Genomic DNA, 14171 nt, shown 5'->3' with positions numbered 1-14171 from the left:
TGCCGCGTCATCAGAGCGCGCCGCGTCGTCAGGGGTGCCGCGTCATCGGGGCGCCGTGTCATCAGAGCGCGCCGCGTCTCTGGGGCGTGCCGCGTCACCGAGGCGACGCACTGGCGCGTGTGCCGCGTCTCTGGGGCGTGCCGCTGCAGCGACGCTGTAACCACCAATGGGAACTTCCGGTGGCGTTCCCGGGCAGCTCGTGGCCTCGGGGACGCCGGAAGCAGGCGTCAGGCTGTATTATAACAGCTGAAGAAAGGAATCCCCGTCCAGGGGCGTCAGAGACCCGCAGTAATCACCGGCAGCTGAGCTCGGAAGGAGGACGAATCAGATGTTTTGAAGACAGGTGAGAGTCTTATTTAATCAGAAACATCTGACTGCACACTGTTCCTAGAGAAATGGAGAGTGCAGATCGTCAGGAAACCCTGTCCTCAGAGCTCGCCCCTGATCATGTAAGTTATACAAAGGGGGTCTGTATCACATATCATAACACAAGCTATAGGGCCTCTCTATGTCTGTTGCAGGATAAGGGGATGTCCAACCGCCCAGCATCAGGCCAAAAGCGCAGGACAAAATGCCCTCTATGCTCCAGCAGGCTACCAGAGGGGCATAGCAAGAAAGTATGTGATAAATGCATGGCAGGACTTCTTAAAGGAGAACAGACTTCCCTTCTGGATAGTATTAAAACTATGATCAGGGAAGAAGTACAGTCCACAGTATCAGCGCTGTTGCCAGTCGATTCTCCCCGCCCTAAGAGACCTAGGTGGGAGCAGGATCTTAGTTCAGAAGAAGGGGAGCTTTCAGCCTACTCCGTATCCGATTCCATGGAGGGAGAATGCTCTTCAAATATCCTCACAGAGGAAAAGAAGAGATATCTATTTTCTTCTGAACACACTGAGACACTACTACAGGCCGTCAGAGATACCATGAGAGTAGAGGAGGCCACAGAACCCCTTACAGTCCAAGACGAAATGTTTGGGGGGCTCAGAGCTCGTAGAAGCAGAGTGTTTCCCGTAAATCGCCATATTCAAGAAATGATCTTAGAAGAATGGGGCGATGTAGGGAAAAAACTGATAGTCCCAAGAGATTTCAAATATCGCCTACCCCTCAAAAAGGCATGGGAGGCCTCAGCTGCTGTCATGAAAACCAATATTGCGGCCACCTCAGTTGCCAGATCAATGTCCCTGTGGGTAGAGAAACTTGAGACCCAGATTAATAATAAAACGCCTAGAGACGAGATTCTAAAATCTTTACCACTCCTGAAGATGGCAACAGACTTTATAGCTGATGCCTCGGCAGAGTCAGTGCGGTTTGCTGCAAGGAACAATGCTTTATCCAATGCAGCGAGAAGAGCTCTATGGCTCAGATCATGGTCCGGCGATACACAGTCAAAGAACAAACTGTGTTCAATACCCTTTTCTGGCCTTCACGTCTTTGGTCCAGTGCTGGACGAATTGCTTGAAAAAGCAGCGGATAAGAAAAAGGGTTTCCCAGAAGAAAACCCAAAAAACACGCCGCCCTTTCGTAGGTCTCGTTTCCATCCCAGACAGGACTATAGAGGAAAAGGGAAAGGTGGAAGATGGAGCTACCCGAAAGGTGGTAGAGGCAGAGGTACCTTTCAAGACCAAAAATCAAAATCTAATAAACAATGACGCCAATCTAGTGGGGGGAAGGCTTCAGTACTTCCTACAAGGTTGGCAAAACATCTCTCAGAACCCATGGATCCTAAGTTTGATAGAACGAGGATACAAAATAGAGTTCAGCCAAACACCTCCCAAAAGATTTTGCCTAACTCAGACCCAGTCTTTATCGACTCAGCAAAGACTTCTGAAGGATATTCAGGAACTTATCCAGATAAAAGCCATTATTCCGGTACCCCATGCCCAAAGGTTCAGAGGACACTACTCGACTCTATTCTCCATAAAAAAAACAAACGGAGAATTCCGTACGATTATAAACCTAAAACCTCTGAATCGGTCAGTCACTTACAAACGATTCAAGATGGAATCCCTCAAATCTGCAATACCTCTAATCCGGAAAGGATCAGTAATGAGCACATTAGACCTAAAAAGTGCCTATTATCAGGTTCCCATCTCCGCCTCACACCAACAGTATCTCAGATTCGCCATAAAAGACCAGGGCCAAATCCTGCACTATCAGTTCACATGTCTGCCTTTCGGCATCTCGTCTGCTCCCAGAGTATTCACCAAACTCATGGCAGAAGTGATGGCGTTCTTGAGAGAGAAGGGGATACTTACCGTCCCTTATCTAGACGACATCCTGCTCATAGCGGACTCTCCACAACAGATGGAAGAGAACTTATCAACAACTATTTCACTCCTGGAAAAGCTAGGATGGCTAATAAATTTCAAAAAGTCAAGCCTCAAACCCGAAACAAGGAAATCATTTCTTGGGGTAATCCTAGACTCAGTTCAGGAACATACGTACCTCCCACTTCACAAGCAGGAGTCATTCAAAAAAGAAATTCAAAAATTACAAAAGCAAAAGCAAACATCCATAAGGAAGGCCATGCGAGTATTGGGCTTAATGACCTCTTGTATTTCCAGCATCCAGTGGAGCCAGTATCACTCAAGACCCCTTCAGCAAGAGATCCTCTCGCTTTGGGACGGCAGGGACGTAACCCTGGACAACAAAATACGACTATCCCTGGATACAAAAGGTTCACTGTCATGGTGGACCATAACAGGAAATCTCGGGAAAGGAAGACCCTGGAGAACATCCCCGTCGGTAAATATCACTACAGATGCAAGTCACAGCGGCTGGGGAGCACACATAGAAGGGAATTACTCCCAGGGGACTTGGCCCGTATCAGTACAAAGCAGGTCTTCAAATTACAGAGAACTAAGGGCAGTCTGGGAGGCCTTAAACGCATTCCAGGGAAGGTTAAAAGACCAACACATCCGTGTCTTTTCAGACAACTCGACTACAGTAGCCTTTCTACTTCACCAGGGAGGTCCAAAGCATCGTCACTTACAGGACCTATCGAACACAATATTCTCTTGGGCAGAGCAGACCGTCAGATCAATAACGGCGGTACACCTGAAGGGAACCAAAAACCAGGTAGCCGACTTCCTAAGCAGGCAGAGACTATGTCCTACAGAATGGTCCTTAAACGACCAGATCTTCCTCCAAATAGCCCAACGATGGGGCTTCCCGGAAGTAGATCTATTTGCCTCAGGGAAGAACGCAAAGACAAAAAGATTTTTCTCACTAAACCCAGGAGACGGACCATCGGGAATAGATGCGCTAGCTCAGAACTGGGACATGAAGTTGGCTTATGCTTTTCCTCCATTGGCCCTAATACCGAGAGTATTGAGGAAGATTCCGGAGAGCCAGACATCAGTTATCTTGATAGCCCCATACTGGCCCAAAAGGAGCTGGTTTCCTCTTCTAAAGAGCATGTCCGGGGAGGATCCAATCCATCTACCAGCGGTACCAGACCTTCTGTCTCAAGGGCCCCTAGTCCATCAAAACCCGGGCCTTCTACAGTTAGCAGCATGGATCCTGAAAAAGAGATCCTAAGATCAAAAGGCCTCTCAGAACCAGTCATTGCTACTATTCAAAACAGTAGGAAACCGGTAACTGCCGCAATATACGGGAAGATATGGAAAAAGTTTTGTTCTCAGAGTACAGCTCCTGTATCAGTCTCTCATGGTCCAGATATTCCAAAAATCTTAGACTTCCTCCAGTCAGGTTTCGATAAGGGACTAAGGTCTAGTACACTGAAGGTACAGATCTCGGCCCTCAGTTCCTTCTATGACTTCCAACTAGCCTCCCATCCTTGGATAGTGAGGTTCGTCAAGGCCATTCAGAGACTTAGGCCTACAATTCGCAGTTCAGTGCCTCCCTGGGACCTAAACTTAGTGCTAAATGAACTTTGTAAAGCACCTTATGAGCCATTAGGTCAGGCAGACCTGAAAGCCGTAACACTTAAAGCCCTTTTTCTAGTGGCAATAACGTCAGCACGTCGCGTTGGTGAGATCCAATCTTTCTCTATTAAACATCCATACTTTAAAAGTCCAGGATGACTGTATCATCCTTAAACTAAATCCCGGGTTCCTTCCTAAAGTGGTTACAGACTTCCACAGAAGTCAAGAGATTGTTCTACCTACATTCTGCCAGAACTTCAGTAATGACAAAGAGCGATTTCTCCACGCTCTAGACGTAAAAAGAACAATTCTACACTACTTGGAGATTACAGATAGTTGGAGAATTGACTCTAACCTCTTCATCCAGATGACCGGGAAAAACAAGGGGAAAAAAGCATCCAAAGCTACTCTAGCAAGATGGATTAAATCTACCATCATGGCAGCCTATATCTCGGCAGGAAGAACTCCTCCAGAAAGTCTCAAGGCACATTCGTTGAGAGCAATCTCAGCCTCATGGGCAGAAAGCGCTGGGGCTTCTATGGACCAAATATGCAGAGCTGCAACATGGTCGAGGTCAAATACCTTTTGTAGACATTATAAGTTAGATGTAACTGTGAATCAACAGACTACATTTGGGAGGAAAGTCCTCCAGACTGTAATCCCGCCCTAAAAAATAAAGGAGTTATTTGGTATTTCTCCTGGTGGTGCTGTCAGGAGGGACGTCCTGGAAAGTAGGAATTAGTCCTACCGGTAAGTATGTTTCCAGGAGTCCATCATGACAGCACCCCTTATATTCCCTCCCTTGAGTTCCCCTCCGATATGTGAGTTGCATCCATCCTGGTGTGGTACTTGGAAAATCACTGAGGGGTGGAGGTGGGGAGGGGCTATTTAACCTCTTCTGTGTTTCCTGTCCCTATCAAGGATAAGAAGGACAACCTCCTGGTGGTGCTGTCATGATGGACTCCTGGAAACATACTTACCGGTAGGACTAATTCCTACTTTTTTTTTTTTTTTTCTGTTATTAGGAAAAGAAATCAGAAATTCATAGTGTGTGTATACAGTACAGACCAAAAGTTTGGACAAACCTTCTCATTTAAAGATTTTTCTGCATTTTCATGACTATGAAAATTGTACATTCACACTGAAGGCATCAAAACTATGAATTAACACATGTGGAATTATGTACTTAATTTCAGTTGTTTCACACTTTTTTGTTATGTCTTGTATTCTAGGTTCTTCAAAGTAGCCACCTTTTGCTTTGATGACTGCTTTGCACACTCTTGGCATTCTCTTGATGAGCTTCAAGATGTAGTCTCTGGGAATGGTTTTTACTTCACAGGTGTCCCCTGTCAGGTTTAATAAGTGGGATTTCTTGCCTTATAAATGGGGTTGGGACCATCAGTTGTGTTGTGCAGAAGTCTGGTGGATACACAGCTGATAGTTCTACTGAATAGACTGTTAGAATTTGTATTATGGCAAGAAAAAATCAGCTAAATAAAGAAAAACGAGTGGCCATCATTACTTTAAGAAATGAAGGTCAGTCAGTCCGAAAAATTGGGCAAACTTTGAAAGTGTCCCCAAGTGCAGTGGCAAAAACCATCAAGCGCTACAAAGAAACTGGCTCACATGAGGACCGCCCCAGGAAAGGAAGGCCAAGAGTCACCTCTGCTTCTGAGGATAAGTTTATCGGAGTCACCAGCCTCAGAAATCGCAGGTTAACAGCAGCTCAGATTAGAGACCAGGTCAATGCCACACAGAGTTCTAGCAGCAGACACATCTCTACAACAACTGTTAAGAGGAGACTTTGTGCAGCAGGCCTTCATGGTAAAATAGCTGCTAGGAAACCACTGCTAAGGACAGGCAACAAGCAGAAGAGACTTGTTTGGGCTAAAGAACACAAGGAATGGACATTAGACCAGTGGAAATCTGTGCTTTGGTCTGATGAGTCCAAGTTTGAGATCTTTCGTTCCAACCACTGTGTCTTTGTGCGACGCAGAAAAGGTGAACGGATGGACTCTACATGCCTGGTTCCCACCGTGACCAAAAGTTTGGACACACCTTCTTCTCATTCAAAGATTTTTCTGTATTTCCATGACTATGAAAATTGTACATTCACACTGAAGGCATCAAAACTATGAACTAACACATGTGGAATTATATACTTAACAAAAAAGTGTGAAACAACTGAAGATGTCTTATATTCTAGGTTCTTCAAAGTAGCCACCTTTTGCTTTGGCTGCTTTGCACACTCTTGGCATTCTCTTGATGAGCTTCAAGAGGTAGTCACCGGGAATGGTCTTCCAACAATCTTGAAGGAGTTCCCAGAGATGCTTAGCACTTGTTGGCCCTTTTTCCTTCACTCTGCGGTCCAGCTCACCCCAAACCATCTCGATTGGGTTCAGGTCTGGTGACTGTGGAGGCCAGGTCATCTGGCGTAGCACCCCATCACTCTCCTTCTTGGTCAAATAGCCCTTACTCAGCCTGGAGGTGTGTTTGGGGTCATTTTCCTGTTGAAAAATAAATGATGGTCCAACTAAACGCAAGCCGGATGGAATAGCGTGCCTCAAGATGCTTTTGTAGCCATGCTGGATCAGTATGCCTTTAATTTTGAATAAATCCCAAACAGTGTCACCAACAAAGCACCCCCCACACTATCACACCTCCTCCTCCATGCTTCACGGTGGGAACCAGGCATGTAGAGTCCATCCGTTCACCTTTTCTGCGTCGCACAAAGACACGGTGGTTGGAACCAAAGATCTCAAATTTGGATTTCTCAGACCAAAGCGCTGTGCCCCAGAGTCCTGGTCGTTGCAGTACTGTCGCTCCGCCACTAAGGGGAGTGATGGTACATCTGATTGCACTAAAGGAGTTCACCTGACCAGGTATCACAGTCACACATTACACTTCACACTCCGGCCACCAGGGGGAGCAAAGGGTTCTATGTATTAGGCCACTCCTCACACTCTGGTAAAACTGGGGGCTGGATAGGAAGTTAGAGAGAAGCTGACTGGGTTTTGCCCAGGTAACATCTAGTGAGAGAAGAGCGTTGCTTGGGAAGATCCAGGGGGGTCCCTGTCAGGGGTGGGATCCTGGCAGAGGCCTAGCGAAAAGAACAGATTGTTACGGAGCCACGCCTGCACTTCATTGCAGCGGCATCTTAAGAAATGACACGAAGCAAAGTATATTGTGGAGAAGTGAGAAACGAGATCACAGCACAAAGGCGATAGAACCAGTAGGAGTCGTGCCCCGAGATCGGCAACATCCTACTGAGGCGCGTGGCCGGAACGCCGAGGAAGTATTGGGCTCTACGCATTACTTCAAACCAACGGCAGGGCAGTTAATTTTAGGTTGGCTGCCTCACCTTAATCACCTAATGAAGACAACGGAGGCAATTGTGGGAGAGGGGCGTCTCTAGGGTCCCTATAAAATAACTCCAGGCCTACCCCGTCATACGGGTGCGTCCTATCCATATCATATGGGGGACGGAGAGAAAGAACAAACATACACGACAGTTGTGAGGACTATCCCGTGGTGCTCAGCAGGGAAGTACTACAACACCTAGGCGCTAGTAGGAAGGCTACTGATTTCCACCTGCAAAGGGAACTCTGGATGTGCCTTCGGACCGGCCGGTCTCAGCCAGCCCTGTTAGCAGTGCTCTGGATTGCGGATCCCGAAGCCTTCAGTAAAGAGACTGCAACCCTGTGTCTTCTTTATTTACTGCGACCTACACCACCACCTACACCTTTTATTGGGCGCCCCTTAGCAGGACCACGGACCGGGTCGAGCCACCGTGACAACCTCAGAACTGAGAGAGACCCAGATTCGAGTGACCCGTCATCCTGCGTCTGGGGGCCGCTCCAAAAGCACAGATTTCCTCTGGTCTAATGTCCATTCCTTGTGTTCTTTAGCCCAAAAAAGTCTCTTCTGCTTGTTGCCTGTCCTTAGCAGTGGTTTCCTAGCAGCTATTTTACCATGAATGCCTGCTGCACAAAGTCTCCTCTTAACAGTTGTTGTAGAGATGTGTCTGCTGCTAGAACTCTGTGTGGCATTGACCTGGTCTCTAATCTGAGCTGCTGTTAACCTGCGATTTCTGAGGCTGGTGACTCCGATAAACTTATCCTCAGAAGCAGAGGTGACTCTTGGTCTTCCTTTCCTGGGGCGGTCCTCATGTGAGCCAGTTTCTTTGTAGCGCTTGATGGTTTTTGCCACTGCACTTGGGGACACTTTCAAAGTTTGCCCAATTTTTCAGACTGACTGACCTTCATTTCGTAAAGTAATGATGGCCACTCATTTTCCTTTACTTAGCTGCTTTTTTTCTAGCCATAATACAAATTCTAACAGTCTATTCAGTAGGACTATCAGCTGTGTATCCACCAGACTTCTGCACAACACAACTGATGGTCCCAACACCATTTATAAGGCAAGAAATCCCACTTATTAAACCTGACAGGGCACCTGTGAAGTGAAAACCATTCCCGGTGACTGCCTCTGGAAGCTCATCAAGAGAATGACAAGTGTGCAAAGCAGTCATCAAAGCAAAAGGTGGCTATTTTGAAAAACCTAGAATATAAGACATAATTTCAGTTGTTTCACACTTTTTTGTAAGTATATAATTCCACATGTGTTAATTCATAGTTTTGATGCCTTCAGTGTGAATGTACAATTTTCATAGTCATGAAAATACAGAAAAATCTTTGAATGAGAAGGTGTGTGTATGTATGTATTTGCTTTTCTCACCTTTTTCCAAGACCTGTAACCTTTTAATTTTTCAGTCGCTGATGCTGTGAGGTCTTGTTGTTTGCAAGTGGACTAATACTATTTTGAGTGATGATCCCAAAAGTTAGAGTGCACACCAGTGTCTGACATCAATGAAGTTCCTGGTGAGCTATTAGGACTGCAGAGACCATGGTGCACAAAAAGCATCGATTATAAAGATTGACTGACTCCCTCCTGGTAATACGGGGTTCAAATAAAAACACGAGGTACATTCAATCTTTGATGGATGGGGGTTGGCCACAGCTTTATAATTTCCTTCATATAATCAATCTTTTTAACTATAAAACTCATGAACATCCAGAAACCCGAAACTGTCTGCACCGGACTCCCGATGGACAAGTCATTCTTCAGCTCCATATTCACCCTACTGTTAGATTTACTGCCAGCTGTGACTTAGTTACTTCACATTATAACATAGAAAACCATATCAATGATATTTCAATCAAATGTAAAAGGTGTGGATTGTCGCGTTCCTACCCCTGAGGGCTCCTTCTCACTTGCGAGAAATACGTCAGTCTCGCAGGTGAAAACCCTGCTCTGGCGCCGGCACTCCAGAGCGGAGCGTGCAGCTCCATGTATTGCTGTGCTGCTGCACGCTCCGCTCTGGAGTGCCGGCGCCAGAGCAGGGTTTTCACCTGCGAGATTCTGACGTATTTCTCAAAAGTGAGAAGGAGCCCTAAAGACAACAATCGCGTCGTATATAGTGTCCTGTGCTTTTTGTATGCATTGTAGGATGTGATAGCGTAAGGTAGGTAGTGTACAGTATTGCTTAGGGTAGAACATAGGTTGACTTAGGACACAAGATAGCTAGGGTAAGATAGTGATTATAATTAGATAACATTAGGGTAAGGATAGAGATAATGTTCTGGACTAGTCCCCGAGACAAGGGAGTAGTGCGACTTGGAACAGACCGAAGACTAAACAGAGTCTCCTACCACCCTACAGAGGTCCTTAGATAGGACGACAAATCACGAGGATCCCTGGGCTTGTTAAACTCCAAAAGAAACGGACCTAAACAGATATGACTTCTTGTGGGACTATTGGTGTTCCGAAAGGTAGATCCAGGGCCCCAGTAGTGGAAGAAATGGGAAGCGGGACCGCTGAGCAGGCAGAGAGACTTGCTGATCAGGACTATGGTGACAAGCTAGGCTGTGACGAAGTAGGGCTAAACAATGTGCTTTGCCGGCCCTGGAGTAGACTACAATGGAAAGAAACTGTGTGTGAAAATGCTTTACACTGTGAAGGAAACATCCATAAAACTTTATACCCGCTTCCGCTTGTACATAACCTGTACCAAGTTACCGTTCAGTAAGATTGTGTTTTAGAACGCGAGTCTTATTTGTTGAACTCTGCAACCTAAGGTCCAACACCATCGGCTACAGGCGGCCTGCACAGGTGCAAAGCCCTCACAGGAGCAACACTAACACCCAGCCAGGACACACACTTTCATGTAGTGTGCCGGTGCGTGACAGGAGAAGATGAGTGTCTCGTCCGCGGCCCAGCACCGCATTAAACACATATGCATTGTTAGGAATGGAAACATAATCAGCATCTGCTGCTGAAGTGGCCGGAGAAAACCCGGAAAGCCATCTTTTATTATGGGTACCAATTTGAAAACAGTGGGGAGGCGAAGGGCTAGACCAAAACTTGCCAACAGGCTAATGGCATACTGCAATGAGGAGGAAGAGTTAAAATATAGGGGGGAAAAATACCCACCCGAAGGACAAATGCACCACCCCAAATCATGAACTCCAACTGCACCAGCAGCCAGGAAAGAGTGAAAGCAAAACCTAGTGGCGGGAGGGGGTAGAACACACTTAAAATGGTTGTCTGGTCTAAATCGATAAGTCTGCAGATGAATCCACCAGAGCATGCACTTTGTGCTGCGGGGATTCTCCAGTTTCTGAGCTGGGACCGGAGGGTTCGTACAGTATGCAATATACATACTCCTGGTCAGAGCCCAGCCGGTGTGTGTGGCCTCGCCCAGATACACTTGCATGGAGTGAGGCCACGCCCACTGGACGGCCGCATCACTAGACTGGGCGCTGTCTTCCTCAATACATCTGTATGGAGTGAGTCTGCACCCACTGCCCAGGAGTATGTATCACTCATATATACCCTCTGGTCCCGGATCAGAAACCGATTAATCCCTACCGCGCACAGTACGTGAGTGACTGCAGACTTATAGATTTGGACCGGGCAACCCCTTTAAGAGGAACTTCCGATCCTTCCTACAGTGCTTCAGCAGTAAAGGGACCACTTGTGGTCCTCAGGTTTACTAGGAAGCCATCAGTGCTCACTTTGATAATAATCTGTGCGCTTTCAATGTCCACATGCCTTATTTATATACAGCTCTGGAAAAAAAATTAAGAGACCACCACATCAAAACCCTGTCATGGGCAGCCCAATCTCCAGACCTGAACCCCATTGAAATCCTCTGGAATGTAATCAAGGGGATGATGGATAGTCACAAGCCATCAAACACAGAAGAACTGCTTACATTTTTGGGCCAGAAGCAGTGTGAAAGACTGGTGGAAAGCATTCCAAGACGCATGAAAGCTGTGATTAAATATCATAGTTATTCCACAAAATATTGATTTCTGAACTCTTCCCGAGTTAAAACATTAGTATTGTTTCTAAATGATTGTGAACCTGTTTTCTTTGCATTATTTGAGGTCTGAAAGCACTTTTTTTTTTTAATGTTGACCATTTTTCTTTGTCAGAAAAAAATACAAAAATTATTGCTTGGAAATTCGGAGACATGTTGTCAGAAGTTTATACAATAAAAGAACAATTTACATTTTATTCAAAAACATACCAATAAAGAGAAAAATCAGACAAACTGAACATTTTGCAGTGGTCTCTTAATTTTTGCCAGAGCTGTATTTTGTAGGCTGACGTTGGATAACTGTTTCTGGGTTGACTTCTACAGGTGCATTTTACCATCCGTAATAAAGGGAAGATGTCTGCAAATTTCTGAGACCAGCATGAAGTAGGGGCACAGACTCTGATTCCATTGATGTATCACTTACTGGTCTACTTGCTATCATTTTGATAACATCACTGTTTTATCTGCCGCAGATCTCTGAATGCTGAGCTCTGTATAACCCCGCCCACAGCACTGATTGTGCATAGTCCGAAAGCTGCCAGTCCGTCATGTGGGCGGGGTTATACAAAGTTCATAAATATTGAGTACTACCTGGCAGCAGGTTTACTAGTAGTGAAATGATGGGGGGGATAGGGGGCTGCAAATGATAAAGTAAGGGGGACTGCAGATGAAGTGAAGGGGGGATAGAGGACTGTAAATGATAAAGTGGGGTGATGGGGACTGCAAATGATGTTGTGTGGGTGATGGGGACTGCAAATGATGATGTGGGGGTGAGGGACGGGGGAGAGCAATTGAATTGAGGGTGGGGAGAGCAAATAATGATGAATTTTGAGGGTGGGGAGTAAATGATGTATTGAATGTGGGGAAGAGCAGTTGATAATGAATAGAGGGTGGGAGAAAGAGAAGACATGACAATGAATTGAGGCAGAAGGGGCATGTTACTATAATGAATCGGGGTAAGGGTTAGAGTGGGAGGTACATAGTGGGGGGCGTTGAGGATAAAGTGACTGGTAATGAATTGGGGGAAAGAGTGCAGGTGCTAATTAATTTATATATTAAATGGGGAAAGTGCTATGTATAGATAATGGGGGCACAGTGGCGGATTATAATTTTATATTTGGAATGGTGGGTTGTATAATAACCAGTTATATATTAATGATGGGTGCACATCTGTATTCAGATGTGTAGTGTAGAAGAAAGGGAAAAAGTGGGGAATGTGCTCTGGAAGCGGTGCTCTAGATAACTGTTATTTTATGCAGAGATGAGTCCTGGCTGAAAGAAGTGATGGTGGTCTGCGCTGGACTAAAAAGAAACGCAAATATGAAGGACTTCAGCTAGAGACGTCACTGGTGAGTCAGTGTGTTACATGTACACTGACACTATACACTGTATACTGTATACAGAGCTCCTGTGTATAATGTCACTGGTGATCACTATATTATCTGTAACACTATACACTATATACAGAGCTCCTGTGTATAATGGCATCGGTGATCACTGTATTGCTGCACACTAAGTACAGATCTCCTGTGTATAATGGCACTTATGGTGATATAATTTTTTTTTATTAATGAATGTAGCATTCAGTCACAATGTGGTGGTAATATGTTGTCTGACCATGGTGTGGCGGTATTTGTTCCTTATATGTGATATTATTGGTCACATGTGGTAGTAATATGTGGTCTGGACATGGTTTGGAGCTATTTGTTGCTTGTATGTGATATTGTTTGGTCACTGTGGTTGGTAATATGTGGTCTGGACATGGTGTGGTGGTATTTGCTCCTTGTATTTGGTATTATAGGTCACTATGTGGTGGTAATATGGTGTCTGGTCATGGTGTGGTGGTATTTGTCCCCTGTATGTGATATTATTGATTGTATTGGATATTTTAACAAATGTTTAGGGTAGAGTAGGGCCTGGCCCTTTTCATCGTGGCAGATTTAAAAAATCTTTTAGCCAAAACAAAAGCTGCTGGCTATGTGTGTGATCTGGTGATGGGAACTGTTAATGTGTGATTGGTGAGAAGTGGAGTTTTTCCAAGAGAGCGGTGGGACTGTGATCAGTTTGAGGGGTGGAGGCGGGGCTGGGGTGAAGCCTTGGCAGAGTTTCAAGGTGGCCCCGAAAATTTTGCCAATATGGGGCCCCAAAATTCCTAGTGGCAGCCCTGGTAACGATGCATGCACTAAAGCATGGGTAATATTTCTCCATATCTGTGTGCACAATGTGTGGAATCAGCGGCGTGTTGCAATATTGCGGGCAGATTATAGGAGAATATGTGCGTTTTACATCGTCAGTGGAAAATCTTGCTCGACCCTTGTGATCGGTGAACTGTCTGTGCACCCGCCGGACACTGACTCTGAACTTTGGTCACAATTATGGAATGTAGAAAAAGAACCACGCAAGACTGTTCCTTCATTATAGGAAGTTGCTAAAAGTAACTGTGATTTGTGGTTGGAGATGCAAACAATGTATAAAGGGGAAAACATGGAATAAAGGGTAGAGACGTTTATAGGGAGAAGTTCATAAGGCACTTTCCTGGTGCCTCTACAAGACTACTCAGGTTTCTGGGTTTGTGTTTCCAAATGAGGCCGGCTGTTATTTTTAACACATTTTTTTAAAAAGAAATATTGATTTCTGTTGTTGGAGACACATAACTGTGCATATGAGCTGTATACACAAAACAGTAGGGAACTGTTTGCAGCGTTATTAATCGCAGTTGCACATCATTACTATAGACCTGTTCACTTGAATACAGCTAAGCAGCGCTGCGCTGGTAATGATGCTGTGCAGACAGAATATCACCTAGGGAGAGCTCTCATCACACTTGGCAGTAGCATGCCGTATGGCCAGTTAGTGTGCATGAAAAATGTATGTGTTTTGCCAGAAATTCTGTTATGGCA

Source organism: Ranitomeya variabilis, chromosome 5 (assembly GCF_051348905.1).
Source record: "Ranitomeya variabilis isolate aRanVar5 chromosome 5, aRanVar5.hap1, whole genome shotgun sequence".
Taxonomy (NCBI): domain Eukaryota; kingdom Metazoa; phylum Chordata; class Amphibia; order Anura; family Dendrobatidae; genus Ranitomeya; species Ranitomeya variabilis.
Note: the sequence above shows the minus strand (reverse complement) of the source record.